Below are 8538 nucleotides of genomic sequence, written 5' to 3'. Positions count from 1 at the left end.
GGCATGTGTGGTACAATTTCATGGGGCAATACCCAATCTAGCTTGTTCAATTACATTACATCACTACAAGGAGAACCATCGTATAACAATACATAGTTGGCAACCTCTTTTGTATGCGTTGTAAGAATTTATCATAGATACCCATATATGCGTTGCAAACTATATCCGTTGTAAAAAATATTGGTTACCTCCCGCGGACGGGAAATTTTGTTTTGGCGCTAAGAATGGACTAGTACATTTGCCCGTGCGTTGCCACGGATTACATTTTAGAATTTTATCAAAGAAAGTAAGTTTTTCCTTAACTTTTTAGATAGAACGACTTCAACGGCAAAAGAGATATAAGATGTTGAGTCCAGCTTACAAGGTACAACTGTACACATACACACGACAAGGGCCACTCGAGGGTACGACAAACGGAAACACGAATAGCCGACACGAGTATTACATGCTACGATGAGGTTGAGGAAGCACAGGGCGAGATATGTTGTCGGACCGGTGCTCAGCCAAGCTTGGGCGGACCAACAACCACCACAACTGACGAGACAACACCACAGTCGTAGACGCCACCATTGGTCGGCCATGACCAGGAATCGACCAACGTAGCTCACATAACGGCGAGGAACACCAAGGGAGAGCCCAACGAGAAACACCGCACGTGCAGAACACGAAGAAAGCTTTGCCGATGAGAGCAAAACTGAGGAGAACCTCCGCCACCCAAACACCGGAGAGCCGCATGGCGTGATAACTCCAAGGTGGCATCTTCAAGAGCATCATGACATAAAAGCGCCGCTACCACCAAATCCGAGGATTTTGGGGTTTCACCCGGAGTACGCAGAGAGACCGGGCACCGCCACATCGACGCCTTCAAGAAAGGAACGACGTTTGTAGACGCCACCATCGTGCCCAAAGGGCAATGGTTTCCCCGACGAAAGCACTCGGCCGTCCACACAGGGTAGGGGCTGACACCAAAGCAGCAGCCGTACCACCACCACACCAAAAAAAAAATCGTCGGCACCCCGTCGTCCACATAATCAAGGAAACGAGCCAGCACCGGAAACCCTTGGCACGCCCACCAACCAACAAGGCTCCAACCGCCTTGGGGACCAGGCACATCACGCCAACGAACCGAAACAAACCGGAGGTCACCACCGATAGAAGAGGTGCCAGAGCAGAGATCCCCTTCCAGATCGACATCCAGCAGCCCCCATGGTTGCCTTTGACGAAGATTTGGGGCAGAGGAAGATGGGCACAAAGGGTCGGGGCCTCTGCCCTGGCCCGAGCTCGCGGCGGCCATCGGCCGCTCTGCCCGCCGCGGCCATAATCCCAGCTCGTGCTACACGCGCCCCTGCGCCGGAGAAGAGCCGACCTGCCTTGGATAGATCGGAGCGCCCGCCAGCGTCGCCCCCCGTCGCGAGCAAGCCCTGCACACGAAGCCACCACACCGCCGCCAGGCAGCAGCGCCGCCGCGCCCTCCGACCAGCACGTCGTCCCCGATGACCGAGTCGGCCCGCGCCACACCGCCGCTAGAGGAGGAAGGAGGGTCCCCGCCGCCTACGCCCCAAGGCTTTGCCCGGCGGCGGCTAGGCGGCAAGGAAGGGGAAGGTGGAAGGACCGGCGGCGCGCAGCTAGGATTTCGCATTGCTACTCGCGGGAGCGGGCAAGACGAAACGTTCTTTTCGTTAACTTACGGTGTCGTAGAGAAAAATAATAGTGTTTAGTATTCAATGTAAATACATATTTTGGATCAGTGGATTTTTTTTCTATATATTCTAGGTAACGGGTCTCTCCAATCATGTTGTGCTCGAATGTATTAGTCTGAGGTACATTTTGTCTTAGATTTTATGTGTTTTGATACGGAGTATTAGACTTGCTTATCACAAAATATTTCATAAAGGATTCTTTCACAAAATCATGGTATTCTCTATGTTAAAAAAAATCATGTAATCCCTGATATTTAGTTCCACAAAAGAAGTCTACTTAATAAATACAAAACAGGAGAACGATCTTATGTTCGAGAATGTATTGTACAGTAGCAACAAAAAAAATTAAGACGAGAGAGCACATATTGTATCACAGGCAAGAGACAAAGTAAATTAACTCACGGTACAGTATAATCCGCGCGGCATGGCGTATTGTTGTCTTCTGCGTTCCATTCAGAGGAGAGAGGAGCAACCCCATTCCGGTTGCAGGCATGTGATCTCCTCTGGAGATAGACGTGCGGACAAAGTGCTGAGCGCGGCGAGTGGATTTCGGCGAAGGAGCAGCGGCCGCCGCCGGGGTCCGGTGCAACATCAGATTCAGAACATCCCCCATTCTCTTTCTCTTCGGGATCTGGATCTTAATTAGGCCAGCCAGTTTAGATCAAACTCACCAGAAACCCCTCTATTCATGCAGGCAACCCCTCCTTTAATTCATATGCGCAGGCAGCAGACTTCAGCCAATCAATCGAAGAACTTCTTGTTGATTCACCTTGCTGATATTCCAAGCAAATTCGTACGTATATAAACAGGTTGGAATCATCCTAAGAAAACGACGTGGGACTATTTAAGAATAATAATTCGTTTGGTTGTTGCTTTTCTAAATACCAATAGAGAAGCCCACCAAATGTCAGACCTCGTTCGGTTGCTGCTTTTCTAAATAGAGAAGCCCACCAAATGGCAGGCCCAAGAGAAATGTCGATGTCCAGGGGTGAGTGCGAGTGTGCGACGCCCGCGCGTTGGCAGGAAACGGAAGTATATTTTTCTACTGGACGAAACGTTTTCTACACAGAGTAGTGGCATTTTCTGTAATATTATCTGGAGATTAGGGGTAATTAAAAAACGGACGAAAATTTTGGGGAGAAACCTTACTTCCTTTATTAGTAGGTAAAGATAGGCGCGGCTGATAATTTTTTGGGAAGTTGGATCGTGATTCGTGAGTGGGCCCCTATAACCAGCAAGTTTTTCTCCTCCCATATCTCCTTCCTTTCCGTAGAGTTCTCATCTGCTCATCTCCTATCAAACTGCATGGTTCGTCTCCTCCTTCCACCGCCGATCCAATCTCCTCCGGCTAGCTCCGTAGGTGAAGCGCCCAGATCTTCCTCCTCTTTGAGTCACGTCTACCTTCCTAGCACTAGATCGTGTATTGACTTCCAGAGAAATATCATCCACCTAACCCTAGATCGTTGACTGCGCATCGAAAATCTAAATGGTGTGGCCGTGAGTTTGAACAATGAGGACACGACGGAGATCTGGCAGTGCAAGGTCTGATTTGTTCAGTTTGCTCTCTGATTTCCCCTTTGTTGGATACTTGGATGCTTTTAACATTTTTTTCATTATTTTTGTGTAGCGTGCTTGATCGCCTGACACGGTCACTCACGATGTGGTAATCCCTCGTTGTTCTCTGCTGCCTAGGGTTTCATTTCTTGTACTACCGAATATCACAGCAGGACTAGAACTTGCTTATGTGAACACGCTAGAGCCGGACCACCCTCTTTGTTTTTCTGTGTATTTTGATTTTCGTCTTACTTCTTTCAATTTTGTATCTGAGTATCTGACTGAGCAATACGTCTGATTAGCTGTCGACCTTTGTTAATTCTGGAAGTTTTGTGAATCATCTTGTTCCCACGGTTTGCTTTTGTGATCCATTATGTTTTGACTTTTTGTTGTTGTGTCACCAGGATTGTCGCAGATGATCATCAGAGACGCGGACTTGTTCAATCTGGAATCATGGTATCTCACGTATTCACGTGGATACCTCATCGTGACCAAAATCAAAATTCTTAGGACAATCAGTAGGTCAGCACTATTATGCCTTACCACAATTATGATCCGTCCTCACATAATACTACTGTATGTCCCACGTGCATTATACAACAGTCACACGGTCTATTTTTGTTAATTATTCTGTACTTCTCGATTTTCGCATTGACACTCTGAAATCGTACTTTAGTTCAGGAAATATGTGTGTTCTTAGGTTATCTCTGAACAGGCGTACCTTCGTACCTTCTGCAATGCATGTAGAAGAAATATGAATCAACGAGTTTACCAAGTAAGGCTTAAGAATGATTTTGGTGTCATTTTCTTTGACTATGTTGCTTTTTCTTCAGCACTTGGGCATTCTTGCCAAGTTGATTCTCATTCTTTAGTTAAACCTTAGAATAGAATACATACCTAGTATCTAGATAAATTTCTTTTTGGTGTAATTGTTTCATTCAGTGGCATATTACTTATGATTATATACAACCTAACCTGGTTCGTTTTCCAGAAACTCAGGATGGAAACAATTTTGGCTTTTAGGTTCTCCAAGATAATCTGTGCTCATCTAAAAAAAAAGATTATCTGTGGCAATATTAAATATATGTGAAGCTAACATGAAAGAAGTTCATGGTTTGCCCCATTTATCTCATATTTATATGTATCGTAGCCCTGACATCTCACAATTATCATAATGCATATATATGAACCAAAATCTTGACTTATCACATCTGATCTGAGTTTGATGCAATTGTTTTTAACCTCTGATACATGCTTTAAGTCAAGAAGGTAGCTAGAGATCAAGTACTTTCTGTGTGCCTCCTTTTTCTATGGAAACTATAACAACCATAATAAACCTCACATCACTGGTCCGTTACGTCAGAAAAATTACTGGTAAAAGTTATATTCAGTGATGTTGGTACAATTAACCTGATGGATATCATAGCCGTGTCTCATGTTGATTACCTGCATGTTGTCTAGTACACAAAGAGCGTGGAACTCTATTTATATTTGGGATGAAGCCACTGCAAACTTCTCCCAGAGGTAAATGCATGTCGGTTGCCTGTATTTCATGATATGTGACTGATCATTTTGCTGATCTAGTTAATTAAAGGGTTTTCATCTGTTGTTACATGGATTGCTGATATCTTTATTTATCATGGTTACTCATATTTCTAATTTTATTAAATCTGAGTGGTATCTACTTGAATGTAGGTAAGAAGGGTTGTTTCAGATGCATGGGTGGCACAATTATCTTGCATGCTAATTAGGCTTTGGCGTGCTCTGAGATGTCTGAAGAAATTTCAAGCAGCATGCAGATGTCACTATAAAGGTATCACCATCAACCGAGATTGACAAGCATTTTGCTTTCATTTTTCAATTAGACTTTACTCTTTATTTACATGCGTGCGCTATTTTAGATATATGTATTTTAACATCTTTCTCATGGTCAGTAGTAGATCAAGTTCGTAGTAGAAATCATATATCTATTGGACTGGTTTTTCCACACATTGAATCTGAAATGGGAACTTTTTTTTTTGCAGGCTTAAATGATCAACAAAAACTGCTACATTGGGATATCAGCTATATGCAATAGAAGGCAGACCATCAGAAGGATTATATGTTGGATTAGTTAGTATATCATATTTAGAAGCAAGATTGTGTAAGATGTGTACTCTTCAGATAATGTCTATGTATCTCAAGGAGATTCCATTAATAAAATTTATTTTTGTTCGTGCAATGCATTCAGACTCTATTATTTGTGTGTGTTCTTGTACGTATCTCATAAGGCATACATTCTCTTGCCAAGGAAAAAATACCACCATCTCTGAAGCAATCAAACCAACCAATTCAGAAAATAATAATTATTTATAAACAAAATTATTCAATCTGTACACTTTATGTACCAACGGATACAATTTGTTGCTTGAGCTCCGTTGCCATTTTGCAACGCTTGTCCCATTGGTTACCAACGCGTATATATGCGTTGCATTACGTCCTAGCAACACGCAAAAACGCAACGCATTTTTAATCGTTGGTAAGGCGCCTAGCAACGCCCATATGGGCATTTAGATACAGATTCATGCGTTGCTGTAGGGGGGTTCTTGTTGTAGTGCATGAAGTAATTAAAATATGGATGCCTAGAATCATTCACTTCCGTACATTGCGATGGCTTATAGCGGTTTCTATGACCAATCTACATCACAAATCTAGTTCAAATTTGATCTATTTTTATGAACAAAATTGGAAACTCTACTTGGCATTTTTGTTTATTATGACCAGATTCACATATGTAGTGATTCATTTTCTTTTCAAATCGCCATACCATTTCCTCGTCAACTCTTCATCTTTTTTTAGTTTTAATGAATTTCCTTTGGTTGCATTCAATTTGCTTCAAATTCACCGGCTTCGCCATTTGTACAAATTGTTCATCTTTTCTTTGTAGTTTTGTCATGCATGGAGCATAACACCCTCCCATGGTAAAATCTGCATATTTTCTACCAAAACTCATGCCGAACTTTAAAGAACATGCAAGTTTAAATTGACCAAAATTGGTTAAAACTCAACATAAGCCCACATATATTACAAACTCGAGAAATAATCAACATATATATCACCTAAATGGTCATCTTATGAAGTATGCCATGTTTCGAAATTGTTACCTTGAAAATTTGGCCCTTCTCTCAGGTAGCCACTTCACAATAAAGCTCACATAAAGCTCTTATTTTACACTAATAAAGTAGAATGTATTTTTGTGTGAAATGAAGTTGAATAAAATAAATGTGAACGGTAAGATGGACATTGCTGCCAAAATTGGGGATAATTATTAGTAAGTTCATACTAATATACAATGCAATCAACATGACCACACATGTGTAAGCAAGAAAATAAATCTTTTTTAAATTACCTTAAGGTTGTAAGTTTGTTATTTGTATAGCAATTTTATCTCATACGATGACTCAAGCTAGCACATTTTTTTTGAATTAGCTTCAATATTCTAGGACCCACCACATTCGTAAAATGGTAATGACAATTTTACGTATCGTAGTGCACAAAACACACACACACACACACACACACATATATATATATATATATATATGCACACTTATTTCAATATTTAAACTATATTTTCTTCATTCAAATTTTCCGACCTGGCAATTTGAACATGTAGTTGAATTTTGAGTAAAACCGCTCATACGTCAAACATGAATCCAAATACGGTACAATTTGAGAAAATCTACACATCACATTTTGGCCAATATATATGGTATAATTCTTAAGAAAATGTAGACTATGAAACAGTCAACGTCAGTTTTTTAGGTCATGGATGTCTTGGGCAACGACCAAAGTCTGGTAGGATGGTGAGGCCTGAGTTACGAACATCCTTCTTCTCCTCTCACCCCCATTTGAGAGAGAGAGAGTGTGTGTGTGTGGGTGGGGTGGTGGGGGGGGGTAGAAAGCCATGTTAATAAATTAACTCATACATGAAAGCAAGAAATCAAACTTGATTTATATAAATCACCCTTAGGATTGTAGTTTGTTATTTTTATAGCATCTATATCTCATATGACGACACAAGCTAGTCCACATTTTTATTTTCATTGAAGTTCTTTTTGTTGCAGTCAAATTACTTCAACTTTTAGGACCCACCATCCGTACAAGGGTAATGGAAATTTCTATGATCTTAGTGCAAGGCTTCACACAGAGACACTCAAAGTATTTCAATATTTAAAATTCATTTTCTTCCCTCAAAATTGCCGACCGTCCATTTGTAACATGTAGTTCAATTTTGAGTAACATCACACATATGTCAAACATAAATCTACTTTTTTTGATATTTCGAGAAAATCTTCATATCCCATTTTTGGCCATCATATAAGGTGTACTGCGTGTGAAAACATAGACAGTGAAACATTCAGCGTCACCTTTTTTAGCCAAACTTGTGGGACGGTGAGGCCTGATACGTCCAAAACGTATCTACTTTCCCAAACACTTTTGCTATTGTTTTGCCTCTAATTTGTGTATTTTGGATACAACTAACACGGACTAACGCTGTTTTCAGCAGAACTGCTCTGGTGTCTCGTTTTTGTGCAGAAATCCAACTTTCGGGAAAATCCTCGGAATTTAAGCAGAAGGCCCTATTTTCCCAGAATACTGACGGAGCCAGAAGGACAAGTCAGGTGGAGGCCCGAGGGCCCCACACCATAGGGCGGCGCGGCCCAGGGGGGGCCCGCGCGGCCATGTGGTGTGGCCCCCTCGGCCGGCCTCCGACGCCCTCCTTCGGACTATTTATCGGCCTCGACCTAAAAACGCACGGGGAGAAGTCGAAGTCGCCAGAAACCCTACAGAACGCCGCCACATCGCGAAACTCCATCGCGGGAGCCAGAAGTCTCCGTTCTGGCACTCCGCCGGGATGGGAAATTGGAGGAGATCATCGCCGCCATCACCGCCAACGCCTCTACATCAACCAGCCATGTTTCCCCCATCCATGTGTGAGTAATTCCCCCGCTGTAGGCCGAAGGGGATGGTAGGGATTGGATGAGATTGGTCATGTAATAGCATAAGATTGTTAGGGCATAGTGCCTAGTGTCCGTAATTGGTACTTTGATGATATTGTTGCAACTTGTTATGCTTAATGCTTGTCACTAGGGCCCGAGTGCCATGATCTCAGATCTGAACATGTTATTGCTTCATCAAGATATTCATTGTTTATGGTCTTACCTATAAGTTGTATACACATGTCGCTGTCCGGAACCAATGGCCCCGAAGTGACAAGAATTGGGACAACCGGAGGGGATGG

This window comes from Lolium rigidum, chromosome 5, assembly GCF_022539505.1.
Source record: "Lolium rigidum isolate FL_2022 chromosome 5, APGP_CSIRO_Lrig_0.1, whole genome shotgun sequence".
NCBI lineage: Eukaryota > Viridiplantae > Streptophyta > Magnoliopsida > Poales > Poaceae > Lolium > Lolium rigidum.
The sequence above is the reverse complement of the archived record's forward strand: the minus strand, read 5'-3'. Positions refer to the sequence as shown.